Source organism: Pituophis catenifer, unplaced genomic scaffold, assembly GCF_029215685.1.
Source record: "Pituophis catenifer annectens isolate HBS135680 unplaced genomic scaffold, rPitCat1.0.hap2 SCAF_15, whole genome shotgun sequence".
Lineage (NCBI taxonomy): Eukaryota > Metazoa > Chordata > Lepidosauria > Squamata > Colubridae > Pituophis > Pituophis catenifer.
This window is the reverse complement of record NW_027256895.1, coordinates 41,608-56,354: the sequence shown is the minus strand read 5'-3', so window position 1 is coordinate 56,354 and position 14,747 is coordinate 41,608.

Sequence of the window (14,747 nt, the reverse complement as noted above, 5' to 3'; positions counted from 1 at the left end):
GGCCTTGCATGTGCCGTCCCTCCTTCACTTCCAAGTGTTTGCACCTGGAGCCAGTCCATTGGCTCACCTGCAGGGGAGGAAGTTCCATGGCTGCCTTTTGGACCTGTCCCCATCTTGCAGGGGTCACCTGAGCAGAAGTCAAGTGCTGGGAGAAAGCAATCAACCAGTTCAGATCCTCCTGGCCTGGCCTGGCCTGACCTGCTGATCCCCTGGCTGGAACTCCCCACCCCCACCCCCGCCACACAGCTCAAGCCAAGCCAGCCAAGGTCTGAATCACGAGGTGACCTGAGGAAAGATGCCCCTGCGGTCACTCCCAGATTCTGGGGGAGGGGGAGGAGGCATAACCCCTAAGAGGTCCTTGGGGAATACTCCCCCCTCCCTGCAGCAAAACCAAACTGCCGACTGGATAATAGGTTCCCTTGCAGTCTCAAGGCCCTCTGTGTCCATTCCCCCCCCCTCCTCCCTTATTCATGCCCAGCACAAAGGCAGGTGGAACAGAATGGTAAGACTCATGCCTTGGGTGGGGGTCTCACTGAGCAGGTTGCCTAACAGGGCCCTCTGTGAGCACACCATCCATGCAGCCCTGGTGTTGGGAAAGCTGGGTTCCTTGCTTGCTTTCTCAAGGAGCAGGATGGGACATGAGGCAGGAGGGCATTGCCTTCCCAGGACAATTGGAATGCATCCGCCTTCAGGACTGTGGCTGCCCTGCACTCTCAGCAATTAGGGAGCTACATTTTCTGGCACAAGCGCTGAAGAATAAGCGAGCCAGCACTACCGTGAAGAAAGAATCAAGGCTGCAGCCACCAGCTTTCTAACCCAGCCCCGAGTGGGACTCGTTGTTGAAGCCAGAGCTTTCCCGTAACCAAACCCAGAGCCTCCAGAGCACGTGCAGAGCGCCTCTTTGGAGTAGCCTCAGCCAGCCCATCTCCGCACACCTTGTACAAGGTCTTCGCGGCAGGTTGTCCTGCCGACTCCGGAGTCCCCAATGCACGTCCGACCTCAAGCCGCTCGGAATGGGGGGGGGGTGTCTCCGTCTCAGCCCCTCCGCCCGCAGATCCTTCGGCGTCTCCAAACTTTTCCCAGTCTGCCTCACCGAGAAAGAGTCGGAGGTCTAAGTCGGATCCCTGCCCTTCCCACAGCTGCCCGGTTCACCCATTCGGGGAAGAGCGAGGGGACGGGTGAGATCAGCGCCACGGCGCCAACCGACGATGGTAATCCGGAGCGGGGGGGGGGCGTTTCCGCCGCTGGCTCTCCTCGACCCCCTTCTCTCCTCCTTTCTTCTGGCGTTCTCCCTCCGCCCCTTTTCTGTCTCAAACTTTTCTGGTCACTCGCGCTTTCTGCCCGCCCCCGCGGCTTTCCGTGGGCCTCCCGCTCCCCAATCACATTGGCCCCGCCCAGCGTGCTTCTCTTTGTCCCCCGCTCCGTAACCCCCCCCTCACCCCCCACCCCTGGCCTAAAGTACAGCGGAAGGACGGGCGAAGCCGAAGCTTGCCGCTAACAGCTTCCATCCATCCATCCGTCTGTTCGTCCGCCTGGCTCGGCTCGGCTCTTGGACTCGAAACGCGCCAGTCCCTTCAGGCGCGTTCGCAATTCCCCCCTGCTCAGCCGCCTTTCCCCGAAGCTGCGGCCTGCTCAGTCTCCTGCCCTGATCAGCTGCCCCCATAAGCCTCCTGTGAGCCCTCCGTGGGGTGGAATAAAGCCGGCATTTTGCTCCACGCGTGGAACCCGTTCTTATCACCGCCTTGCCTGTTTCAAGGCCGACTGTGGAGTCTGGAAACGGCCGCTATGGGTCGAGAGCGAGTCTGGAAGGCTGAACTCACGTTCTGCCAGCCCCACTGATTGTTTACCTCCGGAAAATGGTCCCATCTCCTTTTCCGCCCCCATCAAGCAGCAGAGATTCTTAGCCATTCCCTGCTTAAGCTTGGGTCCCGAAGAAAGCCTTGTCTTCTGGCTCTTCACATTCCTTAACTAAAGGGGATACATAGGCATTTGGGCACGTGAGAATGTAGCAGCCAGGCAGTCGGAGGGTTATGCTGCCTGGGCTGGGGGTGCAAACCCTGGAGCTTGGTGTCCTAGGGCCAAAACCCTGCAGGGGTGAAACTGAGCTGGCCATACCATATTCATTTATTTACTATGAGCAGACTCATAAATCACCACCATCTGCACAACTCTGAAATGTAGATTTTATTTATTTATTTATTTAATCTAATTTTTATACCGCCCTTCTCCCAAAGGATTCAGGGCGGTGCACAGCCAAAGATAAAACAAGCACATATATAAAATGTAAAGGCAATTTAAAAACATATTAAATAATTTGGCCCCGACATCATTAAAAAACAAAAGCAACCCATTAAAATTAATGTTTAGGCCAGCCCAGCTTGTTGGAACAGTAAAGTCTTGAGAGCACGGCGAAAGGTGCATAGGTCAGGGATCATCCATATTTGGGCAAATGGATTTTTCAGAATAAATATCTATGCCTATAAAACCAACCCCTGAACATCAGAATAGGAAACGAAAAGCCCCAAAGCCCCATTGGCATGAATGTGCCCCCAGGGCTGAGGGGCTCTTTCTTTGGTTGAAGGGAAGGGTGGTTGGGCATTCTCTCCCATTCTTCTGTGCCAAGGCCCCCCCTCAGAGCCATCCCATCCTCTTGAAGGATTTTACTGCCTGACAGCTGGAAGGTCTGGTGCAGGGAGCAGCCGTCTCTTGGCTGTCCTTTGCTGGGGGCACAGCCAGGCCTCGTTGAAGGCCCCAGCCTTCAGCCTTATTTGACTTAGACACTGCCATACTCAGTCAACTCTGGGTGGCTTGCAACATAAAAACAAAATTTATTTATTTATTTATTTATTTATTTATTTATTTATTTATTTATTTATTTATTTATTTATTATATTTCTATACCGCCTTTCTCCCGTAGGACTCAAGGCGGTGTACAGTCAAGAAAAATATAGACACACAAACATCATAAAATTGCTAATTAAAATTATTACTTAGTTTGGTCAATTAAATAAAACCCAGAATTAGATAACATTTAAAAAATCATTCACATGTTCGTACGTTTAGCCCTGCCTGTTGGAACATCAGGATCTTGAGGGCACGGCGGAAAGCACGGAGATCAGGGATATTCCGTATCTCCGGGGGCAGTTCATTCCAAAGGGTTGGAGCCCCCACAGAGAAGGCCCTCCCCCTGGGAGTCGCCAGTCAACATAATTTGACTGACGGTACCCTGAGTAGTCCCTCCCTGTGAGAACGAACTGGTCGGTGGGAGGCTATTGGTGGCAAAAGACGGTCTCGTAGGTACCCAGGTCCTAAGCCATGGAGCGCTTTAAAGGTGATAACTAACACTTTGAATCGCACCCGGAAGACCACCGGGAGCCAGTGCAGCTCGCGTAGGAGAATGACAAATATACATTCAAAAATTAACATAAAACCATAAGCAAAATGACAAATCTGGGCAACAGAACAAACTATCATACACTCAACAATGGGCTTCGTGCAATCCAGCTCAGGGCCTCAGAGAAGAGCTGTTAGGGTGGGATCTCCAGGAATACTTGGGGGAACCACATACCAGAAGGTGGGTGCCAAGACCTTCATCACTGGAGGATTTTAAGAAGAGACTGGACAGCCCACTTATCTTAAATTTTATAGGGTCTCCTGCTTGAGCAGGGGGTTAGAGTAGAAGACCTCCGAGGTCACTTCCGAGCTCTATTCTTATTGAAGACACAAAAGGCACACTTCAAGATCCTAAGAGATAGGATTGCTTAACTGAAGGAGTGTGCCTACCTGGTTAGATTGAAGCAGATGGGCCAACAGTACTGGAGACAGGCAGTCCCTCAAGTAACCAAGCCCTACTACACCATGTAGGGCTCTATAGGTCATAAACAGCATCTTGAATTGCATCTGGAAGCAAATTGGCAATCAATGCAGCTCATGAAATGGGTGGTACATGGGCATGCCAACGGGATGCCCATCAGTACCAGGGCCACTGTGTTCTGGACCACTGGATGCTTCTGAGTGGTGTTAAAGGGCTGCCCCATGGAGACTGTGCTGCAGTAGTAGAGTTGTAAAGTGATTAGAGTGTGAGGGACTGTCTGAAGGGCCGCCCAATCTATGGAGAAGCTGTGCGTGCCACCTGCCCTTTCAGCAGACTCCCATACCACACATCACTCTTGAATGGGAAATGTTAATCCACGCAACGTCAAAGCTGGAATATCCCCAGAATCAGGGGGGTCCCCAAAACCATAGCCACTCAGTTTTGAGTTGGAGACATATGAGGAGGATCTTATTTCTTGGTGATTAATTTGATTTATTTGACCACCCATTTCATAACAGTGACTCTGCGTATGACAACAAATAACTCATGGCGTTCAAGTTTAGCACAGTAAACCCAAAGGTCAACAACACCAGAGTTCACTCAGCACAGGGAAGACTTTGCCTTGAAGGAGACAGAGAAGAGCTGCTGCCGTCAATGGCCAGATAAGCAGGGCTTGAGCCTGGGCAAAGAAAATAACTTGCAAGTCCCCTCTCTGAATTCACATGAAGTGTGTGTGTGTGTGGGGGGGAGGCACATTCAGACTTGCAAGATTCTACAATAAAAGTAGCCCTGACCTCAGTCGGGTCTCTATTGTTGGCCTGGGCAAAAGATGTTAGGATTGATGGTTCTACCCCAATAACGAAATATTTGAAACGTTTCTTTTATCAAATATTTTATTTGATAATGGTTATATTATATATATATATATATATGTTTTCTGAGGTTTTTGCGGGTGTTTGTATGTAGGTCTTTGGTTATTTGGGTTTTCTCCCGCGTAAAATTGGAGGTTACACACAGCATGAATAAACGAGATGATACCTCCCGCCTACCAGCCATTTGGAAACCCGCCCTTATTGACAAACGAGTCCCTAACACAAAGAATGACACCAGACCCACACTCACGAGAGCCACACAGGATGTAACCACCATACATCCACGCAGAAAGCAGACTAAAACCCACACCGAGGATGAGGCACGACCGCGGACCAGAAGCCAGACCACAGCTGCATCATTAGCCCCTTTAAACCCCTCCAATCCATGCATGAAGCAGACTGACACCCACCATGAAGATGTGGCACAACCACGAACGCGAAGCCAAACAACAGCAATGCAGTTCACCAGCTCAAATCCCCCTGCTACTCAGACTAACCTGAATACAACCAAGCCCCCACCCAAACAGAACACACTCCCATCCAATCAGAGCACAGCCAACCCCCCATCCAATCAGAGCACAGCCAAGCCCCCAACCAATCAGAACACACCTCCACCCAATCAGAACACAGCCAAGCTCCCACCCAATCAGTTCACACCCCCACTAGCAGTTAAAAGGAAGAAACAGCTGCGATCACACATTGCTCCTAGAAGCATGAAGCCGAAAACACCAGCCTGAAGATGACGAATGAGACTTCGTCGAAACATCGCCAAGACACTTCTAATTTTATGTGGGAGAAAACCCGAAAAACCAAAGACCTACATACAAACACCCGCGAAAACCTCAGAAAACATATATATATATATTGATTTATATGCCGCCCTTCTCCAGAGACTCAGGGCAGCTTACAATGCGTTAAGCAATAGCCTTCATACTTTTGTATATTTATACAAAGTCAGCTTATTGCCCTCACAAACCGGGTCCTCATTTTACCTACCTTAGAAAGGATGGAAGGCTGAGTCAACCTTGAGCCTGGTGAGATTTGAACTTGCAGTAATTGCAGGCAGCTGATGTTAATAACAGTGCTTTAGTCTGCTGCGCCACCAGGACTCTTTTATAGTGACTTATTTTCAGTAGTCTTTGACTTTCTCAGTTATCCAGTGTGTACCCCGCAATAATTTCTTTTTTTTTTCTTGACCTTTTCTAAAATCAGCTTGAACAATGGGGATTTCCCTTTTCAAATAGGGCTCTAATCTGCATTGGATGATTTTAAACACTGTTTTTCTAGCCTGTGAAGGTTATAATGATTTGATAAGTCTCCCTTTTGGTTTGTAGACTGACTTCTTCCAACCTGATGACTACTGTGACAGTTCTCTTTTCCTGATCCTCCTTCTGTTGCTTGCTATATTTCTATACACCATCAATTCCTTTAGCCTTCTGACTTGATAATGACTGGAAGGCTTGTTTCAAGTCATCTTCTGGTATTAGAGGTTCTCAGAAATAGAGAATATCTTTTAAAGTATCTCAGATGTTCTTCAGAATTTTGGCATTCCATGGTTCCTCTGGTTGCCTGTCGATGATATAGGATATAATAAAAGGAAGAAATAATGACATTGCCATAGGTGGGCACTATAGACTACACAAACAAAGGAAATAGTTGAACATTTTACTAATCAGTTAACTAAAGTATGTAGGAAACACACCACACTAGCAACGGAGGACTTTAATTACCCTGACAACAACTGGGAGACAAACTTTGCACCTAGTGGGAGATCAAACAGGTACTTGATGAACCTGGCAGACAACTTTGTCTCCCAAAGGTAGAGAAGGGAGCTAGAGGTTCAGCTCTACTGGACTTAATTCTCACTAACAGTAGAAGTGTTGAAGTTATAGGAACCTTGGGGTGCGTGTGTGACCATGTGCTATTGGAATTCAACATAATGCAGGCACAAGCAATAGAACAAAGTCAAACTAAAGTCTTGGGACTTTAAGAGATTTCAACAGAGAGTGCTTTAAAAGATTCCATGGATGGAAATCTTAAAGGGAAAAATAACCCAAGAACCTTGGGAAACTCTAAAAAAATAGATTATAAAAGCCCAGTCTAGCACAATACTACTGAAAAAGAAACATAACAGATCCCAGAAAAAACCAGTATGGCTGCACAAAGATTTGTCTGATAAAGTGAAAGACCAAAAGAGCAAGTATAAAAAGTGGAAAGAGAAGCACATAACTAAGGCAGGATACCAGTATATAGCCCAACTCTGCAAGGATGAAGTCAGGAAAGCTAAGGTTCAGAATGAGCTATAGCTTGCAACAAATGTCAAAAATAACAAAACAAAGGGGTGGGGGGAAAATGGATCCAGGAAACTACAGATCAATCAGGCTGATATCAATACCTGGGAAGAGCCTGGAAAAGATAATCAAGCAATGGATCCGCAAACATCTAGAAACAAGCAAAATAAGCCATAATAAGCCATAATAAGCTTATATTATTAATATAAGTCAACATGTGTTTGTCAACAACAGGTCATGCCAAACAAATATTATTTCATTCTTTGATAAAGTGACTAAATTAGTGGACCAGCGAAATGCTGTAGGCATAATGTCAACTCACGAAGCTTCTCTAACCTGCTCCCGAGTTGCCATAAACAGGGGGATGGGGAACAGAATATCTTGGACTCCAGTAAAGCATTTGACAAACTAGACGACAACCTATTGTCAAGATAGCACCGAAACCTGACACCTATTATGTGGTAACTCCCAACCCAAAGTGGGGATGACCGCTACCACACCCTCTGCGTTCAGGCACTGCAGCAACTCTTTGAAGAGCACAAGAGCAACTGTGGTTTCCCCCCCTCACAGCAGCTTTTCATCACCTAGGGACCCCCTCCCAAGCCAGGGAGCCAAGGACTTGTCTCTGCTGCAGGCACAGGCAGGGGTCCGCTCTTCTGCTACCCAGTGTTACATTTTGTGGCACTCATGTCTGCTTTCTGCATTGAATGAGTACGGGGTTGTCAGAAATGGATGTAGGAAGCTTAGACCAAAGGAGGTTATGGAAGAAGAACACAGATGATAAGATGCCCCTCTGTGGGCTGGAGGCTTTGCTATCTGGGGGCCTCTTGTCAATGGGCCTCTTGTGAGCGGGGGTGGGCAAGCTGCATGTTAGCCCTCATCCAAGTAGACTTCAGTAAGGCATTTGACAAAGTAGATAGAACAATATGAGATAGGCAGGATCCTCACCAGATGGATTCGTAACTGGTTGACCAACTGCGCTCAATGTATAATCCTCAGTGGAACTACATCTACATGGAAGGGACCATGCAGTGGGGAACCCATCTTGGGCCCTTTCTCTTCAATATCTTCATAAATGAGTTAGATGAAGGGATAGAAGGGGAACTCATCAAATTTGCAGCTGGGGTGGTGGTGGATAACCAACACTTTAGAAGATAGGCTCAAGTTTCAGAAGGATCCTGACAGACTTGATCACTGGGTCCTATCCAACAAAATGCAATTCAGTGGTGAGAAAAATGGGATTTCACTTTTTACATAAACAAGAAAAAACAGAGGATGAAAGAGATTATGAAATGGGTTATCTGCCTTGCTGTGTGCTTGAAAATGTGCGCTCTGTTTGGCTTCCTTTTTGTACACTCAGCAGACTTTAAATTATAGTCTCCTTAGCAATGGTTTTGTGCTAAACAGAGAATTTGCTCAGCCAGGCACACTAACCAGTCTGTCTCCATGGTTTTTCGGCGGCTTCTGCGGACCTTGGTATTTCAATGGCTGCAGAATTCTGTGAGGCAAAGGAACAAATAATGTCTTAAAAATATGTGAGAGCCAGAATCTGGGAACAAAACATTAAATTTAAAACACCACTTCCTATTTCTTGAAGACATAGTATTTGCCTGGAGACAGCCCACGAGCACCCAGCAGGTGCCTTCTTTTTCCCCAAGTACACAAAGCAGGCCGCCTGGCATGTCTCAAGTCCTGGAATGGGCTTCCATGGCCTGCAACCTGACGGGCCAGGTTCTGCCTCTTCAGCTGATGGCCTGGGGTGGGCAGGGAGGGAGCCAGAGGGCTTAAGGGAGGGTCCCTTCCCCTCTGTCTACTCAGGCCCCCGAGCAAGTATCCAGCTTTTGAAGTGACAGTGAGTGCTCCACTGTTGTCACCCCCATAACCCAGTTAGACTTGTTAAGATTGCTTTACTCAGGCATCCTGTGTCAAAGATTCTGCAGGAAAAACGTTGAAGCTACAATGGACAGATTGTAGTTGAAAGAAAGCAAGAATTTGTGCCAAACAGAGATTTGTTGCTTCCTCTTTAATTGGAGTATTAATTATGGCAAGGCTTTATGATCTAGTTTCCATGGCCCAGCCTTTGTTCAGGGGAGGCAGCAGGGCCTCTCCTCCTCCTTCTGCCTGTCCAAAAAAACCCCCTCCCTCTGGGCAGGATCCAGCCTTCAGGTGCTGCCCCCTGCTGCCTGGAGAGGGTTGGTGCTGTGAGCGCTGTCCTTTGGATGCAGAACAAAGACAGATTTCCTAGGAGCAGGCCACTTTTCTGCCCACTGACTCCTCACCTGAGCCTTGGCTTGGCGTCTTTACCCAGGAAGCCCTGATGTTTTTCTAACCTTGGAAGTGGGGAGAGAGAAAGTTTGCTCAGCAGCCAGAGAAGATCCATCCAATTACTATATGGTGGATGATAAAAAGTGACAGCAATAATACCTCTATCTCTCTGCACCTGGTGAGTCTTCCTTCCATCAGCCATGCACTCACACACTGTCCATCCATTGCTTCTGCCATTTGATCCCCCTCCTCCCCTCTGTCTAGGCCAGCCCCTCGACCCATTTCTTTCTCACTTTCACATTTGATCCATTGCTCTCCCGCCGTTGTCCACTCAGCCTCCCAAGTACAACATTCAACTGATCTTTTTAAAAATTACTTTATTCTCCTGGCATCAGGGAGCAGAAGAGCTTTTATACACAGGTGGTCCTTCCGGAACAGCCTCTAATTCAGTGATCAACGTATGACGGGAGACTTAGAACAAGCCCTTGTAGTTACAGCCCTTGAGGTTCCCACAGTCATGCGATCACAGTTTGGGTGCTTAGCAACTGGCTTGCAATTACACAATCATGGTGTCTCGTGGCCACATCATCCCATTTTGCAACCTTCACTTCAGACAACCAAAGTCAATGGAGAAGCTGACAGGAGGTCACAAATGACAATTGGATGAATCTGGGACTTCATGGGCTTCACCTAATGACGGCAACTGGATTGCCATAGACACTGTCACTGGTGCCAGGTTTAGCAGTGGACTTGCTGGTCCCAATTACCATTGTTAAGCAAGGATGATCTTTATAGCCATTTTTGCTCATTTTGACAAGTATTCATTGCTCACAATTGTTTTTATGTTCCTCCAGCATTTATATCTTAAAATTTCTCCATTATAAACGTTCTATGAACATTCAGAAATGTATTGACTTGCTCTAGCTTTTATATCTAATACGCCATTTATATCTACTATGTAACTATTTACTCCATTTTTCTTGTCAAACACAGCTCCCTTGGTCTTTAACACATTCACTGTGGGATTTACATTCAGCTTAAATCCCCAGGATCCCTTGGGAGATCTTTGAAGACTCAGGAGGAAGAGCCTGGGGCAGAAGCCTGAGAGGGATCAAGGCTGCTCCTGCCCTCAGAAAGTAAGAAGGCTCCGCTAAGTGCAAAGAGCTCATCTGGAGCTGAGTGCTGGAGCCACTCATGATGCACTCATCTGGAGAGCATTTGGAAAAGAAGGCCGGCATAAAGTATGGGTTTAAATTACAAGAAGGTGTATGGTGGCTGTTCCCAGTTATATAACAGGGGAAGGAAGGAAGGAAGGAAGGAAGGAAGGAAGGAAGGAAGGAAGGAAGGAAGGAAGGAAGGAAGGAAGGAAGGAAGAGCCCCAGAAGGTAGTAGAGTCTTTTTCACTGACAGTGTGGAGATGGGACGGCTGTCTGCCAAGAATGCTGTACTAAGGGATTCTTGCAATAGGCTGAAGTTGGACTAGATTATCTCCAAGGTCACTTCCAACCCTGACATTCAATGATTCTGCATCCCAACCAATATACCTCTAAGGTCACTCCAAGCATTCTTTGTACATTTGTCCATAATTACCTTAAGCAGCTATCTGCATTTTCTCTGCTCCGGGTAGAACTGTTTGCTAAGACTTCCAAAGTTATTCTCCCAGAGGCTTCACTTCCATCGTGGGCCACTCTGATGGTATTCCGCAACCAACCCTCCACTCCACATCCATGAAAATCATTCCATAATTTCAGGACTTTTTTCACTTTATTGTACACCATACGTCTTTCTATGTACAATGAACTTTGTCACAGTCCTAAACTCCTGAATGACCGATAATCAAAAACCCATTTACATGTCCTCTGCTGTTATATGGCTGATCTGCACTTCCCAGGTCTTAACCACTCTCACCTCTTGTATTTTGTTAAGCATCTTCCCAGGAACAATTAGCTAATGGCTGCTCCTGTAGTTTTTGCATTCACCTGTTTACCTTTCCCTCTGCAAAGGAGAACAAAAATGGTATTCTTCCAGCCTTTGGGCACAGAAACGGCACACCTTTTACACATCTACCAGTATTAGGCAAGTAACATGGCCATTATCTAAGCAAATCACATCCAAGTTTTATTGAAAAAGTTTTCAAATACAAATTTTTTCCCCCATTTTTCTCCCCCCTCCTCCCTAACCCCCCCTCACCACCCATCCCCCCCTGTGACTTCTTCACAACAAAAACCTAATTCATAACAGATTATATAATATTTTACCATCCTCTTACTCCCTCCTCTAAATACTGACCCTTACTTACTAATAATATTATTAATATTATTACTTCCCCCTTTTACCATACATTTCAAAATGACATTCTACTATAACATTGTATAATAACTTCTAATTTAGCATAATATTATTATAACTCCCAATTTAGCAATAATCTGCCCTTTTTCTCCTCCTCCATACTTATATCTGTATATTAATACAACATTTCAAAACAACCTTCCACTTTAAAACTATATAATAAATCCTACTTTAACATTTAATCTTTTGTGTATATTAATATAATATTTCAAAGCAGCCTTCCCCATAAATCCTAATTTAACATTTATTCAACTCTATCCATTTCCTCCACTCCCCTAAATATATCACTTAAACATCCCTTTTCTTAAACTAAACAATCAGTAAACTAATCTATTTCCACCCACTTTCCTACAAAATTGCCATGCACAACAATTCTTAGTATCTTTAATCCACTGCCCACCCTGCTAAAAAAAAGTATATTCCATTATATAGAAAAAATCAATGACTTTAAATTTATAATCCATATAATATCTTCTTTGATATCTTTCCACTGGATTGTTGAGTCCATCATCCATATTAGGGTAACATAGCATCCTGGTTGCAACAGTTTGTTCAAACTCCTCAGTCATCGTCTGCCCCCATCAGTAATGAATATCCTCATATATATATATAAAAGAAGAAAACAACCACCCGAGTGACATTATAATTATATTCCATATAATTGTAATTGTGGCTTTCATCAGGATTATTAATTCCCATCATCATAATGGGTAACAACCAGATCTTCTGCGTGCCCCAGCATAGCTCTCTTGCCTTATAGCTCAAGATAAATATAATATATTTATCAATAAAAAAAAGAAATCCAGAATAGATAATTCCAATCCAACAATTTAAGGCTCTTTTCACGTCCCAAAATTACGGCATTGCAGAGGTCTGTCATTCTCCTCAGGATAATATTGACCAATACTTCGCCTCAACTATCTTTTCATATGTTCATTCATTTTTTTAAAATAACTGGCTTCACTGTTGCTTAATTTAGAAATTTTTATTTTTGTGAGACCTATTTCTTTTTTTCTTTTTGTGGGTTTGATCTCCATCCTGGTTTCCTTTCTATAAGTTGTATATCAACTGATCGGTTTTCATTCTGCTTTATGACTTGATCTTGTTGGTTTTGTTTTTGTGTCTCATATTTCTTTTTTATCAATTGTGTATCAGCTAATTGGTTTCCATACTTGTCTGTGACTTGGTGAATCATCACGTTAGAGTCCGATGCCACTTCTCTCATATTTGTAGATAATCCAGCTGAGATGTCTAAAGAATCCAAAGGCAATTTGTACACAGCAGCCTCTATAATTCGATGTTTTCCCTTTGTTTCCAACTCCTTCTATTTATCCTTTATTGTGCCTAAAGATGTTAAGTTCATTTTCAAAATTTTTTGATAAAATTCTTCCGCTTTTTCAACAGTATTTAGTTGGTATCTTTCTCCTTGATATCTCAATATTATACCAACTGGAGCATCCCACCTGAATAGAATATTTCTTTTTTTAAGCTCAGTCACCAGAAAACCAAATTTCTTCCTTTCCGATAACATCTTGGGCGGGAGCTCTTTGTAAATCCAAATCTTTCTTCCAAACAATTGCAAAGTAGAGTTGAAGGAATTTTGCACAATATTATTTCTTATTTCTTTATCTGTAAAATAAATCACCACATCTCTAGGCAATTGCCTTTGCTTTGCAATCCAGGAATTTATTCTATAAACTCTATCAATCCTACAAAATACTTCCTCAGGTTGAACCTTTAAGATCCCAGCCAGAATTTCAGAAGATATTTTCCTTAAATCATCTCTGTTATTTTCCTGCAATCCTCTCAGTCTAATCGCATATTCAGTAAAATTATATTGCATCATTAAAACTTCTCTTTCAATCCGTTGTTGTATGTTTTCTGCATTACAAGTCTTTTGATCAGCCTCCATTTTAGGTTTTTCTTCTGGGCTATTGTCTTGAGTGTTTGTCAAATCATTTTCAATTTTTTGTATTCTATTATCCAAATTGTCCTCAATTTCTTCCACTTTAGACTCTAATAAGTTAGTATTTGCATCCAACTTGATCATAAATTCTGTAAAACCATTAGCCATTTTTATAATCTTTCGATCCAAAGTATCAAACTTTAATTGCACTAATTCTTTAATTTCCTGCTTAAATTTTTCAAAGTTCTGATTCACAATCTCATCCCTTCTTACAATCTCCTCCAAAAGAAATTCAATTATATTAAAATCAGTTTTCTGAGACTGGAGATTTAGAACTTGTTCACGTAATTTATTAATGGGGGAATCCCCCCCCCACTGCTTGTTTGTCCGGCTTTGCAAGCTTTAATGCCATATTTCCACACAGACAAACTATTTTAAAAAAAAGAAAAGAGAGGCAAAGAAGAAAAAAAAACTTCTTTACAACCAAGATCAATATCAGATCTCCAGGAAGAAGAAAACACAAAAGTAGAGCTTTATCTTCAATTGTAGCCAGAAGTATTTATTCCGCTACTTTGTATCTTAATAGAAAACGGAAGGACTCTCCCTTTCAGCCCCTTCTCAAGCCTCGGCAGTCGCCATTTTTAAAAATTCTTTTTTCCTTTTCCTTCTTCAGTAACTGTTATAAAATAAATGAAATACTTGCGATTCAGGGTCACAGGTCCAGCTCATATCCTTTTTAATTGTTCTGTTAATTTTGTAGGCTTGTTCTTGTCACCTAGCTCTGCATAAGCAGAGGTCTCCCAAAGCCCGGAGCAGCGGCGAGGGAAATAGGGAGCTTCATCTGCTTCGTCCCCAAAAGTAAAAAAAAAAACTTTTGGGGCTACGCAGAGAGCTCTACCTGCCCCCGCCGGCTCTCTCTCCATTTCCACATGGAAACGGAGTTTTTTCGAGCTGCCTTTCAGTTATAAAGGCGGCTCTTTACAGGCAATGGGGCTGGCGATCCCGAGGGATCGTCTGGCGGCGGCAAGAAGCAAACCGGAAGTCCCAAGTTTTAACATTTCTCCATTTACCTTATCTACTTCGGCAGCCCTACACATTTTAGTCTTCATCTCAGTTCTGCTCTTTGACATACTGTATCACTCTCAGCCCCACAAGAATTAGGGAATGACATTCCTTTACTTTATCCCCAAATTATTATCACTTTCATTTTTAAAGCAACTTTTAATTTCCATCAAAATTGTTTTGCATTT